The sequence below is a fragment of the Maylandia zebra genome, linkage group LG7, assembly GCF_041146795.1.
Source record: "Maylandia zebra isolate NMK-2024a linkage group LG7, Mzebra_GT3a, whole genome shotgun sequence".
Lineage (NCBI taxonomy): Eukaryota > Metazoa > Chordata > Actinopteri > Cichliformes > Cichlidae > Maylandia > Maylandia zebra.
Window position 1 is genome coordinate 49864668 of NC_135173.1, and position 22466 is coordinate 49887133.

General features: G+C 44.7%; 2 long non-coding RNA genes across 2 annotated transcripts; both read left to right on the top strand.

The window, feature by feature from the left end:
• Positions 1-15654: 15654 nt before the first annotated feature.
• LOC143419714 (uncharacterized) lies at positions 15655-16367 on the top strand. The gene is made up of 3 exons (XR_013099730.1): positions 15655-15814; positions 15895-16114; positions 16205-16367. It is a non-coding gene; the product is annotated as an uncharacterized LOC143419714 (long non-coding RNA).
• A 4344-nt stretch (positions 16368-20711) lies between these two features.
• LOC143419715 (uncharacterized) lies at positions 20712-21461 on the top strand. Its single transcript, XR_013099731.1, has 3 exons — positions 20712-20908; positions 20989-21208; positions 21299-21461. It is a non-coding gene; the product is annotated as an uncharacterized LOC143419715 (long non-coding RNA).
• Positions 21462-22466: the final 1005 nt, after the last annotated feature.

Consider the following 22466-nt stretch of genomic DNA (forward strand, 5'->3'; position numbering starts at 1 on the left):
ATGTTACACTAGTGCATCTCAAAAATGTAGATCATCTCGTATTTTAATTCAAAAAGATAATTTTTTATTTTCTAGACTTATTACTTGGCAAGTGAAACATTTTAAGCCATTTTTATTATTTTCTTTGTTTGCTTTTAGCTCATGAGAGGTCAGACATCTAGTATATCAAATTATTAGAATATTTCCTATGACCTGTAAATGGACTGTTTATACAGCGCTTTTCTACTACCAGAGCACTTTATGTAAAATGCCTCGTTCACCCATTCATATAAGCACTTTCTTTCTGTTCTTTCTTCTGTGCTCAAGTGCTTTCTGTCCAATGCTGACAGACATTCATACTCTCGTGGGTGCATCTGAGAGCAACCTGGGGATATTTGGCGTGCAGTCAGGGATCGAACCACCAACCTTTGTAGTCAGTAGATGACCTACTCTACCTCGTGAGCTACAACCACCAGCTCCAGAACAATGCAGAAATGTCCAACTTCTGAATTCACAACTTGGTTGCAACTCATATTAGCATAAATTACTACATCAGTGTGACAAGGAACGGAGTTGATCAGCTGGTGGCTCTGCTGAGGTTCAGCTCATCTGTATTTTGGGGTTTGTGGGAGTTTTTCTCATCATTCTATTGATAATACGTCACAGATTGCTTGTGAGGTTCAGATTAAGTAAGTTCACTGTGAGCAGGTGGAAACACTTAAGCTGCGAAAATAAATCTCTAATCTCTGGGACCTTGATTTCCAAATGAAATGCACAAAAAATGACTTCCATCAGAAAAGAGCAACAATCCAGCTCTCTTTCTTCTTAGCCCATGCAAGATCTCTGGCTTATGACTGACTCGATATTAGTAACGCTACAGTTGTAGCTTCTTTCCTGAACATGTCTGAGCGTGGTTGGTGCACTGACACCAGCCTCAGTTCCCTCATCCATTTGTTGAACCAACTTTTCCGCATTTCCAAAGTTTGAATAATCATTCAACTTAAAAAAAAAGACTTGAAATGTTCACTAAATGTCGAATGAATATGGAGTACATTTAAATCACGAAGAAAAACGTATTTCTCGCGTGTTCTTTTTGATCAGCTGTGATACTTGCTGTTCATCATTGCTAGCCAAGGATCAGGCTGCTTAGGCTAACTCCACTTATAATGCTTAACAAATTTATTTATACCACCATCCAATATAAGCTTTATGCTTAAGGTTTAAGCTCCACTGATTTTCATACTGACTGTTTTACAAAAAAGGAGAAAATAATAAAATGTGTTATTGTTTTTGATTAAGATGCCAAATTACAGTTATTTATTTGTATTGCTGAGCAGAAAAATTAATTTTAGTGGTTAAATGTTATGCTTGATTAATTTCTGTGGAGTTGTGTCAGCTCAAATTTGGCTATAAAAACATTCATTCAAGTTCTCATTTGCCAAATAAATACTACTTTTAGTTTTAAACAAGGTTTTGATGGATTTCTAAAATATGTTGTGGACTAATAAATTTATTAAGCACTGTATATGACCTGCAGCTTCAGATGATGTAAAAGTATTGTTAGTGCTCCTTTGAGGAGGAGAATTCAATTAATCATTACCTCCAGGAGCTCACTTGGAAGAACGTTTTGTTTTTTTTAATTAGCAGAAACAATAGTGTGAAATGCAATAATTGATCAGTGGCTTTCTTCCTCCAAAAGACACGCTTTTTGGTCCCACAGGGAAGAGCAACCAGGTGCTTCAGAAAATTAATATTGGATTTCAAAGTGCAGCATGTACCTGTCAAAGCAACGATCTGACCGTGCACATCAGCCAAGCTGCAGTTTGGAGGAAACATGCACAGAAAAAGGGGGGAGATTAAAAACGTTGTGATTTTTAAATTTTTTTTTTTTTAAATCACACTTTTATATACTTTGACAACATAGTTGTTGTTCCCCAAATGCATTTTTCGCACCTTTTTTTTTTATTGTTTCAAAAAGGTGACAAAATATCGATCCTAATAATAGATCAAGTGCTAGCCGGCTCAACAAGCTGCTACACTGCCCACAAACACCAACACATACACAGACTCACACCTCCACAGTCTCTTTTGCTTCCTGTTCCTCTCACAGGCTGTCACCCTCACAAGTTTTGGTGCAGAGAGAGGAGGTGACATGGACAAGCGAACACACACACACACACACACACACACACAAAATTCATTTCTCACCACTCTTTTGCAGTTATCCCACACGACCACCTCCTCTTCTTCGCTCCTTTCTGTCTCTCGCCCTCTCTGTTACACACAAGGTTCAGTTGTGGGTTATCTGCCACTGGCCCTGCTCATTAAATTTCATGGCGAATATCCAACATACATCCACTTTTGTCTTCATCATTTCTTTAGGGTTTTGCATCATGTAAAAAACATTATGTGCAAATAAATCTGCATTCATTCCCAGCTCTTTCCAAACACAAAATGATGAAGACTTTCTGCCAGTGAGGCGGTAATAGCACCCAATTTCTGCCTTTTTGTTAATTTCGTGACATCTCTACTGGCAAATATGAGCACAGAGGACATTCGAGAGGACTGAAGGTACCAATTAGAGTCATTTTGGCATGAATACCACCTTTACTCCTCTCACTGTTCCAACCCAGTATCAGCACACAGACATACAGTCTTTAGTTTGCAAAGGCGCTTCCACATACTTTAAGTGATTAAGTCCCTAATGGCAACAAGGCCAGACCGGTACAGTGGTATCTGGCATCCACAGCCGCTTGGATGCTGTGTGAGAACTATCACTTCCAGTGATTAAATCCCAGCACTCATCTTATTTGAAGGCAGCAGGGCAGGTAAAGTGCACTGCAGTGGCAACGGTTAATCTGAGGGAAGTGCTACGCATTCTCAAAGAGCAACCCGGTTTATAAACACCACTTCCTGTGTGGGTGCCTTGTTGACTGAACCACACTTCACTTTGTTTCTCTCTACACTAAACTGGCTCTGTGGATTTCACAAGGCAAAACATGTTTAGTAAGTTGTAAAGGCTGTACGAGGACAAAGTGTTCACGTGGATGCCAGATACGGTTGGTTTCGTCCCAGTACGTGCAATTGCAATCTACAGCACTTGAGCACAATGTCACATAGCCAGATAGAAAAAAAACGCATCCCACGCAGTGCACTCAGCCAACACTCATCCTAATAAGATATTCACAGCTGTATCCTACAATTTACCATGGTTTATGGCAGCACACTAGTCCAGCTACTGGGGGTAGTGCACCTGCTGGTTTCAGGACAAACAACAATCAGCAGACTCAAAAATTAGAGGACATAGAAGACTGAAGCTTCTTATGGTGCATTCGCACATTCTTTGTGTAAATACATGCGTGTTGAAAAAACTACAAATGTTCGCCCCTGACAGCCAATGAGGACTACGAGTGATAGCTGGAATCACGTTACGCTAACCGTTGATTTCACTCACGTTTCTTCCTGTGCATTAGTTGAGAATGACCGAGCTAAAATCCTGTGTGACTTCCATATACAGACAGAAAAACTGGTGATAGCTAACCAACCAGATATAGCAGTGGTAGCCAAGTAAAGGAAGACGGCCAAGCTAGGCGAATGGCTTCAGCATCAACATCTAAGATCTCTGTCCAGAAGAGCCCAATCCTAGGAACAGCAAAGATACTGCACAGGCCTCTGGTGAAGGACCCAAGCTTGAAGGATAAAGACCAGTTTATTCCAGAAGAAGAAGAAGATCCAAAAGTTTTTCACTGAAGCAGAAACATTTTAACCTTCACAATTAGAATAATATTGCATTTATGACACTTGGACTGATGTTAAATATGTTTTGTTTTTTTAAAACAGTGAACTTATTTGATCCGCTCCGATCTTCCTGTAATATTACACTTAGTGTTTTTTGTAATGCATGCTACATATGTGTCGTACTATGATTTAATCATGAGGTGGCCTGTTTTCTGGCTTAAACATCATAATTATCATAGATTGTTAGTATGACTCAAGTAAACACGTGAGAGGAAAAATGTCATTGGGAAATGGTGGAGCCACATTTATGAGTTATTCATAGTAAGAGTCATTTAAGTCTTAAGTCTTAGAGAGTGATGTATAAAACCTAAATGACAGAAAATGTTTAAATTAGGGGAATAATGAAAACACTATTTCAAAAGTCTTTTATGTACACTGCTCAAAAAAAGGCCCACTTTAATCAGAGTATAGCATCGAGTCAGGTAAACTTCCAGGACACTGATGAGTTCGGTTAAGCAGCAGAGGAGGTTGTTAACCAATTTCAGCTGATTTAGTGTTCATGAAATTAACCGGTGCACTAGAGAGGCAACGTGGAGGAAACTGACAGTTTCTCCATCCTCATCTTTTCTGTCAGTTTTTTCACTAGCTTTGCATTTGGCTAGGGTCAGTATCAATACTGGACACAGAGGTTGCACAGGTAGTCCAACTCCTGCAAGACGGCACACCAATACGTGCTATTGCCAGGATTGCTGTCCATCCAGCGCAGTCTTGAGAGCATGGAGCAGATTCCAGGAGACAGGCTGTTACTGTAGGAGAGCTCGATGGGGCGGTGCAAGGTCCTTAACTCATCAGCAGGGCAGGTATTTGTTCTTTTGTGCAAGAAGGAACAGGATAAGCACTGCTCGAGCTACAAAATGACCTCCAGCAAGCCACTGGTATGAATGTCTCTGACCACACGATGAGACAAAGACTTCATAAGGGTGGCCTGAGGGCCTGACATCCTTCACTGTGCCTTGTGCTCACTGCCCAGCACTGTGAAGCCACACTGACATTTACCAGAAAGTACCAGAATTGGCGAGTTGTGCAATTGCCTTGTGATTGAAACCGATCGCTAAAATTACTTGAGGTCAGTCGCTAAATGTTAAAAAATTCAGTCTAATTGTTCCATTAAATTTGTTTTTCTAAGGCAATACAACACATTAGCTAGTCAAATAGTTCACTTCATATTTTTATTTTTTTAAATCTCCAAGAACAAATGTAATCAATTAAAATATGAACTACTTCAATGCTTATGCACTGACAGAAACGCTGTCTATGAGTTTGCTCGTGTTAGAATCTGCGATCTCATTTAAGAACCAGCTGTATTGTTGTAAAGTGGAGCCTACTTATTTGTTTATTATGCTGATTTTATTAAATTAACTAAATCATGGAACCATCTGAGCCCAACTTGGCGGTGTAGAGGTACGCTCCTTATCAAATTTCCAATTTCATTGTACTACTGTATGTATGACTGTGCAATGACAAAAAAAAAAAAAGAGTTATCTTATCTTAAATAAGTATGTCTAAATGCTTTGTGGAATCTTAACACATGCATCTGTGATTTCCCAATCGTACCCCACATACGACAAGACGTTTTGCCACCTTGTCTCCTGAAATCAACAGTTACTGTCATCTATTAAGGTGTGTTGAACTCACAACATCCACAAACAGAAACAGCGAAGGAGTAAATTGATCTCAACGCCCAAAAAAGACAAAAGCCCAGAGAGCTGCTCTGTTTTCGATAAAGGATGACACACCCTTAAAGCTAAACCTTTAATCGCAGCAAAAGCACTACTAGTGACATGCTTTATGCTTTGTAATACCACACCTTTATTAACCTGTACCACAACATAGCTAATCAGGGAAACCTAGGCCTTTGAACTGCTGAAAACAACATACTGTAAGCTGCAGTGCTGGCAAGATGAAAGTCTCAGCAGCATGAATAATTAGGCCAGCAACACCCAGCTACTCTCTTTTCACAATTTAACACAAGTAGATAGGAGGTCATTGTAAAAGAGGCACAGGACAGTCTGCAGAACTGGAGAGGTGATGACGTCATGGCGACACAAACCAGGAATAGTTCATATCATTGAAGAGCAAGGGAGTGAAGAGCAGGTAAGAGAAGACCTAGATATCGCCGCCAGGCCCTGCAGCCATGTTTTTCAATGTCTGAACCACTTAGCGAATGAGAGAGACACAGAGAGAGAAAGGGCAGAGAGAGAGTGACACACCAGATATTTCATAGCCTAATGCAGCCTGGAAAGTGGCAGTTCTGTTGAAAAGCACACGAAGCCTCCAGGCAGCTTTCTGGACCTTGGTAATCTTCTTCAAATCGCATGCCTAATGCTCACTCACACCCAAACACCCATCTGAAATGTTCCCAAAAAAGAAAAAGAAAAAAAGGCTGACCGGCCGCCTGGATGGCTGGATGGCCGGATAATTGACTGGGTGAGTGAAATCAATGCTGTGAACTGGATGTGCTTTTCAGCTCCACTAACAGCACGCTGGTTCAGTAAGAGTTCAGCATGCCACAGTAAATGGTCTGGGGGGTTTGTGTGGCTCAGCTGGGAGGACACTGAATCACCGCTCTTCACATGAATCCGCTACAAAGGCTGCTCTGCTGGCGCATGTCACCGAAAAGGACTTTAGAGACGAAGAGGCGGAGTTCATGTTACACCGTCCATCATTTTGACTCAAATGAAACGTGAATAATCACTAACCATAAGGTTATTTTTCATTGTTATCATTCGCTGGAAGCAGCAGCCACTAACACACAGCTGTCACTGTGCCCGAACAGGCAAACTTATATAATGAAATTATACAATTAATTAAGACAGTACAATTAAAATATGAGTAAACCATTTACAAGCAATTACCTCAACAATAACAGTGCAAGTAGAAGTGCATTAAACTGTAGCTGCATAAGCCAGTAACACAGACAGAGACACACACACACAGCAAAAATGCACAATTAATAAAGTGCAAAATACAAAAACAACCAAAATCTCTGAATTTATGCACCAATAAAACCTAAAACATCAGTAAAATTTGTTTGGGCAAAATATTTAAAAAAAGAATAGGGGCAGTGATAGGCAAAACATGTGCAGCCTGAAGAAACTGCCTCCAGGTCATTTAAAAATCACCTTAAATGTATTCACCCAAACCAGCTTCTTAACTTTCAGTTGATTTTGCAGCTGATTCCAGGAGCTGCAAATGTGAATGCTCTTTTGCCAAATTTAGTGCAAACCTTCGGGCCAGACAGAAGGAACGAGTCGCAGGACCAGAGAAAATTATTTCCTACACTTAATAAGGGTATTCTGATAATGTCAAACGCATCCTTGTAAATAAATACATCTACTTCTCATTAACTGTTTTATTTAACTGAAGATTAAAAGCTGAAAAGCACACGATCTGAGAGAGGTATCTTAGTATGATTTTTTTCTAGAGCAATTTCTTTGCTTAAAAAGCTTTTCATCTGAATGGAAATGCATGTCAATGGCATACAATGAAGCTGTAGTTGGAAAAGAAAAAACATGCACAGCTAAAAAAAATAATGCCCCTCCAGATTTCTGCTGCATTTAGGAATAACTTGTTTTTTACCTGATACATGGTTTCCTGTGAGTTCCACCTTCATGCGTCATTTTCTTCTCTGAGATAATGAAATGAATTAATATATTAAGGGGGATTTATAATGAATATTGTTTAATACATAGGGATATTAATAACTGTATGCCTATATGTGACAATGTGATTAGCCCACATATTAAGGAGGAATGAAAGTACATGCAGGTATATATGCACATATAGGAAGATATCACCATCTGTTGCTTTGGCTTGCTCTTAGCAGCACTTGAGATTTTTTTTTTTTTAAATCATTCAAATAAACCTAAAATAATAAATAATATAAAAAATATCCAAGTAACAGACAGTTTAAAAGATGGAGGTAAGCTTCAAAAATAGTGTTTTGGTTGATGCCATATTGGGGGTTTTTGGCATCGGAAGTAGCCTTATGAGCTAGAACTAGCTAGCCTGGTTTGCAAAACTCACAGGCACATATTGGCTAATTAGCAAGCTAATAAATTACTAGAACTTCACTCACCAAAGCTGAAGCACAGACTTCTTGAATAGTCTGTACCACATAGCAGGTCATGATATTAGCCATATAATCTAGATAACGGCTAGAAAGAGACTCTGATTGGAAAACATGTCAGTGAAAGTGGCCACTCCCCTAACTCAATTATCCAAGTGGATGATTTTTATTTTTTTTAAAGAAAAAAGAAATCCCCACACTCACAGCTGCAATGAGAGAGGGGTAATAGCCATATAAGCTTAACGTGTTTTTGAACCAGGGTGTAAATATGCTGTAAAGTTGGCCATTTTAATATTTTAATATAGTGTAAGGGGTCTGACTCGCTTTTGGGTCCAACGTGAAGTGGCACCTAGGGGAGCTGCAGTTGGCTTAATTTTCCATCCCTTCACTTGGAACTCAGTGTCTCCTTGCTTTTAGGCAGCACCGATGACCACAAGTTATAGGAAAAGTCATACTAAATATAGCGATAATGAGGTGATGATCACTGCTGTGGGTGAGTGGGATGTGAAGCACTCAACCTGTGTTGACATGCATTTCCACATTTATGTATATATGATCTTTCCTTGTTGATGAAGCTTATAGTTAGTGTGAGAACAGGTGACCCTGAGCCCTCTCTTAGTTGTGCTTAAATAGCCTTAGGCTGCTGGAGAGTTTCCCATGCACTGAGCATCAGCCATTTTCACTTTCTATGTGTTTATACAGCACTACTGCATTTAACCATTAGTAATTATTAAACTCTGGAACTTTCTCCCACAGTGTGTCTTTTGTTCTGTCTCATTCCCCTCACCTCCACCTGGTCACAGCGGATGGCCACCCTTTCCTGAGCCTGGTTCTGCCCGAGGCTTCTTCCTGTTAAAAGAGAGTTTTTTCCTTCCCGCCATTACCAAGTGCTTTCTCATTGGGTGCCGTTTGTTTATTGGGGTTTCTTTCTAATATTGTAGAGTTTTCAGCTTACAATATAAAACTCCTTGAGGCGGCTATTGTTGTGAATTGATGCTGTATGAATAAAACTGAAATGACTTTAATATATTTATGCCTCTGTGTTCAAAAATTCCTACCCAACAAATAAAGATCCAAACAGTTGCATGTCTGGGTGCTGAGTGGGAACACCGGCTCAGTCATGTATAAAATATGACCATGTTGAGCACTGCAATGTTCTCCCTGCACTTGGCCTCCTCTTCACATGTCAGGGCCTTTCCTCTCCGTCACATGGGCTCACTCATCATCTGCAACTATCACCGAGCGGGCAGGCTTCCACTCTTGCGCCCAGGGTACCTCCAAGACAGGCGCAATGTTTAAATCAGTCCCCAGGAAAAACTGGATCTCTTCCACTGTTTAATTCCACAGACTTTGAGGCATGCAGTTGCTAGGCAACAGTAGAAATGTGTGCCCTTCTCTGATATCCATGTTGGTTTCATTTCTGCATATGCCAGCTTTGACTCAGATCTAAGTTAAGGAGATAATTGTCATTTATAAAAATACACCCCCAAAGCATTAGGCGAGATTTCGCAAACAAACAGCTTCAAATGAAACTGTGTGTAGTTTTGATTTTCCATGTTTTTATTTATTGTACAAAGGGAGAACGCTTACACTAAAGTGTTTGAGTTGTGGCTGAAAAAGGGAGTTTTAATGAGTTCTGACTCAGAATACTGAGTTATTCAAATATACTCAACAAACACACTCAGCTTCTTGGTATGCTAACATGCGAAGAGCAAACAAAGTTTCACTGTGTCACGGCATCTGGAACAGCGAGAAATATTTAGCTTCAGAAAAGAAACAGCATATTTTGGCATCTCTTTAAACTAGTACATAGACACATAAAAAAAAAATCAATATTTTGTTGTGTAGCTTGTCCTTATCTTTACTGAACGAACCTTTGCTTGTAACAGACACACATCACAGAAAGCGTGTTTCAGTTCCGATGAAACAATCAGTGCACGTCTTTGTGTTTTTGTGACTGTGAAGCTAAAGAAAAACTGCATGGGATTGTGTGGCTTTTGTGTCTGCTGCTATAAAACCCTCTACTGAACATCTCCATCCCCGGGGTGTTATGTTTGTGCATGAGAGGCCATTAGAGGTGGAAACTGGAATTGAAATGACTGTGTGTGTCTGCTTTTCTTTGTTGTGTGCATTTTTCCATCTCTCTATACACTAGTATGGTATCCAATACAAAGTAAATATGGGGCCGGTATTGCTGATACTGATATTGACTCGGACGATCGAAACAAAGTATCGATCCCATCACACTACTATCAATGCTATCGATTTTTGGATCAATCTGCTCACCTCTACTACACACATGCTACACACAGACCTTCGGCACAAATGCTTGGTGGGACATAGTCAACTTGTTTTGATTAGCAGGCTTTTTTATTAGTTATGTCTTCAGTAATCCGACTTATCCAGGAATGTAGAAGTACTGATCTTCTTCCAGGTTGGACTCTTTAATGACATTTAGGCTTTTCTCTAATCCACACAGGCTCAAATATATACAAACGCTTATCATAACAAGTGCTGAAGGTCTACGGTGCATTAGTGATCACGACTGTTTAAGGGTTTTTTTCTTCCTTTTAGGTCTCCGTCCACTTCAAAAAGAATCAAAGAATGTCTCTCTGTTGTCTTTCCAAATATTTGATAAAGCTTCACACACACAGGTAGACCTTGGACCCTTGGAGAAATTCCTCGGCCAACAGAGGCGATTTCATTACATGAACAGGATTTGCTGTGTGTTTGTGCGTGTTCATTCTGCTTTGAGGGAGAGACTGCACCAAGCCGAGGAAATACAGTGCCTTCTCATCAGTGCTGCTTTGCTAATCTCACCATGTCTGCCTTTGCTATTTAAGTTTTCATGCGCTGTGTTTGAGACATCAGTGGTTTCAGATGGTTGTTTGCAGCCAGCTGCGCTCTGTACACTCTGCTCCCACTATCTCAGTGTTTTCATCTCCTTTGCAAACAGATTTCATCTGTTTGGGCTCTTGCTCGCTTTGTGCTCTCTGTCAGCGAGACCCCAAGCAGAGAACATCTTCTGCGTCTCCCTTTTTCTTTTTTCTTTCTGGTCCCCACAGGTAACAATGAAAATGTTTATGTACAATTATAAACTCGCAGGCCACTTTGTTAGGTACACTTTGCTAGTACTTGGTTGGACCTGCTTTTGCCTTCAGAACTGCCTTCATTCTTTGTGGCATAGACTCAAAATTACAAAGGAAATAAGCAGCCTAAAGAACAACTCCCACAGAGGGACAAAAAAAAAATCCTGAACATGAAACAGGAGAAGAAGAGTCTCTCTGTCAAGCTCACTGAAAACGGTCAGAAAGATGAGGCCTTCACAAACACATGCAGCTCTCTGGAGGACACCTTAAGGTACTAGGAGAGAGAAGGTGGAGCAAGACAAGAGAGTTTTGGAGGACGAAAACAGCTCAACAGCTCCTGGAAGTCAAGGAAGACACCAAAGTAGCCAAGGGAAGAAAAGAAAAAAGTAGAAAAGAAAGATCTGTATGGAGAGCATAAGGAGTCAAGGATAAATGCAAAGATAAAGAAAGTCGGGCAAAGAGAAGTGCAAAAAGCACTGGAAGAAGAGAAAAAGTGAATAGAAGAGGCAAATAAAGCAGCTGAAGCTGCACAGAAAGACACGGGAGTGAGAAAAAAAGCATTAGAACAGACGAAAACAGAAATAGGAAAAACAAAAATGTCGGAGCGACCCAGGACCCTGAGCAGTTATGAATTATTTTGTTATATGTATAGGTGATACTGTGCTGCTGTTCTGTGTCCACATTTCTGTATAGGCAGGTATGTGTATGTGTGTGTGTGTGTGTGTGTGTGTGTGTGTGTGTGTGTGTGTGTGTGTGTGTGTGTGTGTGTGTGTGTGTGTGTGTTTGGCTGTAGGATGGATGTCAAGCACCTGCAGGCCTGGTGGGTGTGTCCCTGCTAGGGGACTGGCCACACCCAAAGCTCCTGCCACACACATGCTGCTGGTCAGGGCTCGTCGGGGGAGCTACTTAGGAGAGTCTTGGAGCTCCCACCGGCGCGGGACCACTGTGTGAGACTCCACGTTAGTCATCCAGTTGAGCTTAGTGTGTGTGTATGCCCGCGGTTGTATGTGTCCTGACGGCTGCTTCTATTGTATCCCCAGGAGAAGTGTGGAGCGCCAGACAGCAGCCAGCACGAGGAGTGCTGAGACACGGACTTTTCATGGAGAGACACGACACGGGAGTCAGGGGAGAGCACGGGGATTTATTGTTGTTTTTTCCATACACTGTAAATAAATGCACTGTTTACATACAGAGCTCCGCGCCTGGGTCCTCCTTCTCTACATCCAAACCGTGACGAAAAAAGAAACTGAAAGAGACAAAATTAGGATTCAACAGTCAGAACTGGAAAAATTTTGGTAAAAAAAAAACAAACAAAAAACGATACTACTGAAAAAGAAAGAAGAAATAGACATGAAACTGCTGAGAATGAAAGAAGCAAAGAAACATCTGAAAAAAGAAAAAGAGGCAAAGAAACTGAAAGAGCAGATGAGAAGGAGAAGAACTGGAGTGGCATCTGGAGGTGCTTCTGGTGCAGCTCAACTTCCTCTTCCTCCTCCTTCACCTTACCTCTTTATATCCCCTCCACTCCCATTCTCTCTAGCTTAATTATCACCTTTTCATGTCCGTTCATTATCTTAATCAGTCTTCCACACCCTTTCCCTCTTTCACCCTCCTATGACCCTTTGGTCATTGGGATTTCTCTCTAACACTGTAGGGTCTTTTACCATCCCATTCCCTCTACCCATACTCTGCTACACCCTCTTTCAAAGAGCATTATAATAATTGCCCATCCATGCATCCACAGATGAACATAAACAGACCTCAGCTTGTAGGTGGATTTAAACCAAACACCTTTTAACTTTTAGGTGACAAAGCCAACCACTACAACTCCACGTTGGCCTCTGTTAATAATAATAATCATCATCATTATTATAAATCATTCAAGAAAACCAAATCATATTCCTGCCTGGTTGCTGCATCTATGATTAAAGAACATTTTCTTTCACATGGTTATCAGACTCTTTTAGGATTCTTAGAATACCTCCACAACTCCAGTAAGTGTTGTTAAATGAGATATAAAAATGTTTTAGGAGACCCTGAACTTCCTTTTACTGTTAAAACATCAATAACAGTAACTGAAAATGGAAACCAAAAATGTTCCCAGTAAATATTCCCATTGCTCCATGTCTGCTACACTGGAAATTCTTTGCTTTGTTAGAGTCCAGGAAGAAGTCCATAAAGTCCATAAATCGTAATTATCCAACATCCCCAGATCTTTTTTCTTACAGTTAAGTGGAAGTTTGCACAGTGTTTGGTAAGTAATCAAATTCTCAGTGCTATATTAGAAACCGGGCTGTACTGAAAGAACATAAAACCATAAACATGAAGGGATGCATCACATGACAGAAACACCCATCAAGATAAAGACTTGTTTTTCAAAGCTTTAAAGTTTTATTTATTAATGGTTTCTATAAGAGAGATAATCAGGCAGATTCCTGTTATGGAGTCACAAAATAACTGAGTGACTTTATTGCCTGATCCAAGGTTAAACTTTCTGTAGACGAAACAGGAATTTAATCTTTAACAGTCACAATCGTCAAATGGGATGACGAGAAGCCACACGGGTAATTGCAGATGTTTGAAAATCTGACATATTCTTCTAAAATAATAATAGCTGTTATCTAATTGAAAATGTGGCATGAATTACTTTTTTCCAGTTGATCAGAAGGCCTTAATAACTTAATATGGGGATTCATCTATTAAAGCTGGTAAAACATCAACGAAATATCTTATAAAAGTATGCATGACTACCGTATGGCAAGTTGCAGAAGATTCGATTATTTTTCAGTCGTTCTAGAGCCTAATCTTTAGAGAAAAATTAGACTTGAATACAATTTATTGGGATGATAAAATAAAACAAAATGCTATTTGAGCAGTGACAGCTTCTGGAGCTATCAATTTCACAATATTTGTTTTTTTAAAATCAATGAAATAGAATTCTAAGAACCACACGAGTGTTTATACCCAGAGTGGGTATAGCAGAGCAAGGGCTGTATGTTTAGGGCAAAATTCTGTCACACATACAAATGTTGGTGAGGCGATGTATGTTGAATGTGACACGTGAAAGAAACGCAACATTGCACTGGTGTCACTGGTGCTACCGTGTGAGAAAACCTTCCTTTAGCCAATTTCCTGAAGATCTATTAAGAATTACTCACAGTCAGTACAATGTCTCAGGCAATTTATCACAATTATTTTCTCTTTTATTTCATAATTTCATAGGAAGCCTCTTTTTCGGTCACTGCTTCCTTATGATGATGATCAGTCAGTAAGATGGAGAGTAAGGATCTTTGGTCGTACGTATGCTACCATGTGTGGCTTTGTTTCTGTCACATCAAATAAAATGTGTTTCGTTTGGCATGATAATAATTTTACATCCACTGAATGTTGCTACATTAGAATAAAGCAGCAGAAACTCATCTTTCAGACACTTTAACATCTTTAGCTCTAAAGATGAACAATTATTGGCCACAGGCAGTATCAGGCATCAGACCCAAAAATCACAGTCAATAATACAAGGACATCCAAAAAGTCTTCAAAATTAAAATAGGTTATGTCATAACATCTTATATAAAGTTTCACATGTATGGGAATAAAGGAGGTTTTGTCTGCCTTTTCATAGCCAAGTAAACTTGCTGGCCATGATGGTAACAGCTGAAAGGACTGATGGAGGGTGCGAGAGCTGTATGACCAGCAGAGTCAGACAGTGGTGCTTAAACTGTATCTGTTTTGTCTTGTGTATAACAGTGAGGCTATTATGCCAGGATTAAATACTGAAGGTCCAGACAGATTCAATGAGTGACTCGTAAACCAGGCTTGAAACTTCTTTACTGATATTAAGACTTCTGACCTTCCTCGGCAGAGTTTGAATCGTGGCTGTTGAGTTATCTTGTCATATGCTGTGGGAGTGTCTGGTTGGGCGTGGTCCAGGTTCCTGTCATTTGTCCCTGGGTGTGGAGTTGGCCACTGAACCCGGCGGCCTGGTCGTCTCAGTTGCCTTGGGTGGAGTATGCCCATAATTCTCTCACGTCTTCGGCGACGGGTTTGTCGCCCTTTGAGGCCTCGCTGGGATATCAGCCACCGTTGTTCCCAGAGGATGGGGCGGATTTGGCTGTTCCTTCGGTCCAGCATCACCTTCAACGCTGCCGGCGGGTGTGGCGGAGGGTCCGGCGGGCTCTCCTTGCAACTGTCGACCGGCAACGGGATTATGCGGATCGTCGCCGCTCTGTCGCTCCGGCGTATCGGCCTGGACAGGGTGTGGCTTTGTGCTAAGGACATTCCCTTGCAGTCGCTTTCTCGAAAGTTGGCTCCCCGCTATGTTGGCCCCTATGAGATCACTGCTGTCGTCGGCCCCTCGGCGGTCCGTCTCAGGCTCCCGGCTTCCTGGCGTGTCCATCCGACGTTTCACGTCTCTCAGGTCAAGCCGGTCCGTAGCAGTCCTCTGTGTCCACCGCCTGTTCCCCCGCCTCCCGCCCGGCTCGTGGACGGTCATCCGGCCTATTCGGTCCGGCGGATCGTTGACGTGCGCCGCCGTGGTCGTGGTGTCCAGTACCTGGTGGACTGGGAGGGGTATGGGCCTGAGGAGCGTTCTTGGGTTCCCCGGTCGCTCGTTCTGGACCCGTCTCTGATCGCTGCGTTTCGTTCCTCCCCTCGCAGGGCCCGGTCTGGGGGGGTCGCCGGGTGGCGGCCCTTGAGGGGGAGGTACTGTCATATGCTGTGGGAGTGTCTGGTTGGGCGTGGTCCAGGTTCCTGTCATTTGTCCCTGGGAGTGGAGTTGGCCAGCTCATCACCTGTTGTCAATCTCCGGGGCTCCACCTAGAGGGTTTTTAAGCCAGCACGGCCTGCCACTCCTCGCCAGTTCGTCCTGCTACCATCTGTGGTAAACTCGGCCTCCTCTGAGCTCTGACTCTGTATATCTGGACCTTGGGTTAATATGTTTTTGTTTCCTGTATTCTTCAGATTCTCCACCCATCGCACTCACCAGTAGTGCTGTTTTTGGTCTCCATCCTGTCCTCCCATCTGCTCGGAACCCGAGGATTATATACTCCACTTCTCCTCAGCCTGCCCTTCAGTCTGTATTCTCCATCTCTTCGAAATCTGGACCGGACTCTCCACTCTTGACCCTCTTTGGAATACACCCCTGGCAGCCTTTTCCCCGTTAAATGACTAGGGTCGCCAAGTAAGCCCAAGACTATTCACTGGCACTCCGTACCTTTGTCCCTTACTCGTTTGTTTCCCATTCAGTAACATTTCTCCCCTGTGTTTACAGAAGTTCCCGTTAGAAGTCTCCCCGTGCTCTACGCCGGTTTCTCCGCCCACGGATTTCCTTTAGTTTTCTGCGTATGGTTTTTGTTAAACCCAGTTCCGTTCACGTTTTGTTCTTTTCAATAAATTATACACAGTTCTAAGCAAATTGAGTCTGCTCTTGAGTCCACCGCATTCTCGTCCGTGACAGAACGAACTGGCCACTAATGGACTCAGCGGACCCAATTCGCGCCACCATTAACAAACAGGGCGCGGTGTTAGGACGGCATGAACAGACTTTGACGTCCTTAATGGACCAGTGTAATGCTATCAGTGAAAAACAGGAGGAGTTACTTACCCGGTTGTCAGAAATCAGGGAGCCTAATCCACCCGTTTTTCCTAGTCAGCCGGGACCGTTGCCTGCACCCGCCGTTGCGCGTCCTGAATCGGCTTATCGGGGCATCTCTTCTCCTCCACCGGAGCCTTTTCATGGAGAGCTGGGGCTGTGTGGGGGGTTCCTGTTTCAGTGGTTGTTGTTCGTCAATCGCACGCCGCACGCGTTTCCTAATGAGGCTGCCAAGATTTCCCATTTTGTTGGGTTGCTTAGGGGTAAGGCGCTTGCGTGAGCTGAGGCGTTTTTGTTTTCTCATCCTATTGCCTCGTGTTCCTATGAGGACTTCCTCAAGGAATTCAAGGCTACGTTCGCTCATCCGATCTCTGAGGGTACTGCAGCTAAGAGGCTGTTGGGACTCCGCCAGGGAAAACGCAGCGTTGCGGAATATGCGATCGAGTTCCGCACCGCTGCTGTTGAAGCGGGTTGGCCGGATGCTGCGCTGCGGGGTATTTTCCTAGCGTCCCTTTCCGAACAACTGAAGGATCAGCTGGCTGTGCACGACGAGCCGGCCACGTTTGAAGCGCTTGCCTCTCTTGCTCTCAGGGTCGATAGTCGACTGAGGGAGAGAGACGCTGAGAGGCGGTCCAAACCCTCTCCGTCTCTGTTTCGACCCGCGGCCGTTTCGGCGTTACCCCCATCGCTTCCGGTGACATCATCCGTCCGTTCTCGATCTCCTTCCCCTGAGCCTATGCAGATTGGCCGCGCTCGGCTCACTCCTGAGGAGCGGGAGCGGCGTTTCCGAGCCGGAGAGTGCTTCTACTGCGGGGGAAGCGGCCATCGCATCGCTGTTTGCCCAGTCTGGCCAAAAGGCGTGGCCCGCCGGTAAGTCCGGGGTTACGGGTGGGCAGTGTTTTTAAGAGTGATAAACCCCGTTTTTTGCTTTCGGTTTCGTTGATGTCCGGTACTAAGGCTCATTCTCTCCGTGCTCTCGTTGACTCCGGGTCGGAGCAGAATTTGATAGATGCTGCGGTGGCTAAATCGTTCGATTTGCCCCTCATTCCGCTCGAGCCTCCGATCCCGGCCGCCGCTCTGAATAATGAGGTGTTCGCGATGATCACTCACCGGACCGCGCCTGTCAAGTTAGTCACGCCAGGTAATCATCAGGAAGACATAACTCTCTTTGCCACCTCTTCCCTTGACGTGCCAGTGATCCTTGGTTTTCCGTGGTTGCAGAAGCACAATCCGCACATTGACTGGGCAGGGAAGAAAGTAGCGAGTTGGAGTTTGTTTTGTCTCGCCAACTGTTTAAAGTCAGCTCTGCCCTCGGGGGCTTTTGTTTCTCCTCCAGTGGTTGTCTCCCCCCCTGACCTTTCCTCTGTCCCTCCTGAATATCATGATCTACAAGAAGTGTTCAGTAAAGACAGGGCTCTGTCGCTGCCTCCTCATCGGCCCTATGATTGTGCTATTGATCTCCTCCCCGGTGCCCCTCTGCCCTCCAGCCGTCTCTATAACCTGTCCCGTTCGGAGAGGGGGACTATGGAGACGTACGTCCGGGATTCGCTGGCGGCCGGTCTCATTCGTCCTTCTTCTTCACCGGTGGCCGCTGGTTTCTTTTTTGTTTCTAAAAAGGATGCGTCGCTCCGGCCGTGCATTGATTATAGGGGCCTTAATGCGATCACGATTAAGAACAGGTATCCCCTGCCTTTGATCAGTTCAGCTTTCGAACCCCTCCACGGGGCCACTGTCTTCTCTAAGTTGGACTTGAGGAATGCATACCACCTTGTCCGCATAAGGGAGGGTGACGAGTGGAAGACTGCTTTTAACACTCCTCTGGGGCATTTTGAATACCTGGTGATGCCGTTTGGCCTCACCAATGCCCCTGCAGTCTTCCAGGCACTGGTGAATGACGTGCTCCGGGATTTTTTGAATGTTTTTGTGTTTGTTTATCTGGACGACATTCTGATTTTTTCTCAGTCCCTTGAGGAACATCGGGTGCATGTCCGGAGTGTGCTGCAGCGACTGTTGGAGAACCGCCTTTATGTGAAGGCCGAGAAGTGTGACTTTCATGTCTCGTCTATCTCGTTTCTGGGCTACTTACTGGCGGAAGGGCAGGTGAAGACGGACCCTGTAAAAGTTAAGGCAGTGGTGGAGTGGCCCGTTCCTGGTTCGCGTAGACAGCTGCAGCAGTTCCTTGGCTTCGCAAATTTCTACAGGCGTTTTGTCAGGGACTACAGTCGGGTGGCTGCGCCTCTCACTCGCCTTACTTCCTCCCGGGTCCCCTTCGTTTGGTCCCCCGAGGCTCACTCGGCCTTTGCCACACTCAAGCGACTTTTCACTTCGGCTCCTGTTTTAGTCCATCCTGACACGAGTAGGCAGTTTGTGGTGGAGGTTGATGCTTCAAGTGTGGGGGTGGGGGCTGTGCTGTCTCAGCGTTCTGGTCCTTGTGGCAAGCTCCAGCCCTGCGCCTATTTTTCTCGACGCCTTTCTCCTGCCGAACAGAACTATGACGTTGGGGATAGGGAGCTCCTGGCCATTAAGTTGGCTTTGGAGGAGTGGCGCCACTGGCTGGAGGGGTCGGAACATCCATTTATCATCTGGACAGATCACAAGAATCTGACTTATCTCAGAACGGCTAAAAGACTGAACTCCCGCCAGGCTCGGTGGTCCCTTTTCTTTGCTCGATTTAACTTTGATATTTCCTATCGCCCTGGTTCCAGGAATCTTAAACCCGATGCTCTGTCTCGCCAGTACTCCTCGGACTCGGACTCCCGGGACCCGGAGCTCATTCTCCCTTCCACCTGCAGGATTGGCTCCCTCACCTGGGATGTGGAGGAGGCTATACGCCAAGGACTACGGGACGACGTTGATCCGGGAACCGGCCCGCCCGGTCGGCGTTTTGTGCCCTCTGCCGCCCGGTCGGCTGTTATCCATTGGATCCATACAGCCCGGTTTACTTGCCATCCGGGAGTGAGTAGGACCACGGCTTTGTTGAAGAGGTATTTCTGGTGGCGTTCTATGGACAAGGATGTGAAGGCTTATGTAGCTGCCTGTTCCGTTTGTGCCCGTAACAAGACCTCTAATCGGCCCCCGTCTGGCTTACTCCGACCGCTGAGTACCCCGCATAGGCCTTGGTCTCATATCGCCTTGGATTTTGTTACCGGCCTCCCAGCCTCTTCGGGGAAGACGGTGGTTCTGTCCATAGTTGATCGGTTTTCCAAGGCGGCTCACTTCGTGGCCCTGGACAAGCTGCCGACGGCTGCAGAGACCATCCAGCTCCTTACAGACCATGTGTTCCGTCTTCATGGCATACCCTCGGAGATTGTGTCTGACAGGGGGCCTCAGTTTGTCTCCCGAGTGTGGAAGGCCTTCTGTACGGCCCTGGGTGCCAAGGTCAACTTGAGTTCTGGTTTCCATCCGCAGACCAATGGCCAGACTGAGCGTTTGAACCAGGAGTTGGAATCCGCTCTTCGCTGCGTCTCGTCACTGAACCCGGCGGCCTGGTCGTCTCAGTTGCCTTGGGTGGAGTATGCCCATAATTCTCTCACGTCTTCGGCGACGGGTTTGTCGCCCTTTGAGGCCTCGCTGGGATATCAGCCACCGTTGTTCCCAGAGGATGGGGCGGATTTGGCTGTTCCTTCGGTCCAGCATCACCTTCAACGCTGCCGGCGGGTGTGGCGGAGGGTCCGGCGGGCTCTCCTTGCAACTGTCGACCGGCAACGGGATTATGCGGATCGTCGCCGCTCTGTCGCTCCGGCGTATCGGCCTGGACAGGGTGTGGCTTTGTGCTAAGGACATTCCCTTGCAGTCGCTTTCTCGAAAGTTGGCTCCCCGCTATGTTGGCCCCTATGAGATCACTGCTGTCGTCGGCCCCTCGGCGGTCCGTCTCAGGCTCCCGGCTTCCTGGCGTGTCCATCCGACGTTTCACGTCTCTCAGGTCAAGCCGGTCCGTAGCAGTCCTCTGTGTCCACCGCCTGTTCCCCCGCCTCCCGCCCGGCTCGTGGACGGTCATCCGGCCTATTCGGTCCGGCGGATCGTTGACGTGCGCCGCCGTGGTCGTGGTGTCCAGTACCTGGTGGACTGGGAGGGGTATGGGCCTGAGGAGCGTTCTTGGGTTCCCCGGTCGCTCGTTCTGGACCCGTCTCTGATCGCTGCGTTTCGTTCCTCCCCTCGCAGGGCCCGGTCTGGGGGGTCGCCGGGTGGCGGCCCTTGAGGGGGAGGTACTGTCATATGCTGTGGGAGTGTCTGGTTGGGCGTGGTCCAGGTTCCTGTCATTTGTCCCTGGGAGTGGAGTTGGCCAGCTCATCACCTGTTGTCAATCTCCGGGGCTCCACCTAGAGGGTTTTTAAGCCAGCACGGCCTGCCACTCCTCGCCAGTTCGTCCTGCTACCATCTGTGGTAAACTCGGCCTCCTCTGAGCTCTGACTCTGTATATCTGGACCTTGGGTTAATATGTTTTTGTTTCCTGTATTCTTCAGATTCTCCACCCATCGCACTCACCAGTAGTGCTGTTTTTGGTCTCCATCCTGTCCTCCCATCTGCTCGGAACCCGAGGATTATATACTCCACTTCTCCTCAGCCTGCCCTTCAGTCTGTATTCTCCATCTCTTCGAAATCTGGACCGGACTCTCCACTCTTGACCCTCTTTGGAATACACCCCTGGCAGCCTTTTCCCCGTTAAATGACTAGGGTCGCCAAGTAAGCCCAAGACTATTCACTGGCACTCCGTACCTTTGTCCCTTACTCGTTTGTTTCCCATTCAGTAACATTTCTCCCCTGTGTTTACAGAAGTTCCCGTTAGAAGTCTCCCCGTGCTCTACGCCGGTTTCTCCGCCCACGGATTTCCTTTAGTTTTCTGCGTATGGTTTTTGTTAAACCCAGTTCCGTTCACGTTTTGTTCTTTTCAATAAATTATACACAGTTCTAAGCAAATTGAGTCTGCTCTTGAGTCCACCGCATTCTCGTCCGTGACATATCTTGTATATTGAGTCAGAATATACAAGAAGAGAGAGAAAGAGGTACCTACCTCTGTTCCCAGATATTTGAAAGACTCCCCTGCTCTACCAGCTGTCCTTGGGGTTATGCATGTCGCAATTTGCCCCTACAACACTGCTCCTCTGTCTTGCCTATTACAAGCTTTAAGGTGTTTTCCATCAGTGACCTCATGTCACCAGGGCCATATCATCTGCACATTTTAAAAGAGTCATTGTCATTGAACAAATCATGCAATCACACTTCCAAACCCGTTAGAATAAATATAATTATTCTTCTCTGATTCTGACAAAGTGTGCTGAAGAGACAGAGAAATAATATTTCATCAAAGTACCAAAGGAGTACGATAATATCTGCCACAAAGAGACGGCACATGTGGTCTTTAATTAAATGCACAAAAAAAGATTTAAAATAATTTTTTTTTTTAGTTGCAGTAGTGTGACCAAAGTTCAAATGTTAGAAAAAGAAATTAATTTTAAGACATCTGTGGAAGGACTCATGTGATGAATGTGTATGAATGTGAGAGTGAATGAATAGTGGCATTGTAAAGCGCTTTGGGTGCCTTGAAAAGCGCTATATAAATCCAATCCATTATTATTATTATTATTATTATGAAACCAGAAACAGCGCTCACTCATATCGGTAACATTACTCTTCTTTAAAAAAGTCTGACATCACCGTGTTTGTTTTCCTTGTTCACCAGGAATTAGACCAGAAGGTCAACATCAGTTTAATCTGTGTGCTCAGTTTAGTAATAGGTTGGAGACATGGTCAGTCTAGGTTAGCTGTGGATGCAGTTTTCAATGCTGACTTTCTTCTTTTCTACTCAGTGCAAAGGCTGCAAAGTAAAAACATCAAGCCAGTCAGGCCCCTGTTGCTTCTCTACTTGCCTCTGCTGCTGCCACACTGCTGTAAAGCATTTCTTGCTTCATACCATAGAATTATTTATCTTATCTAGCTTTAC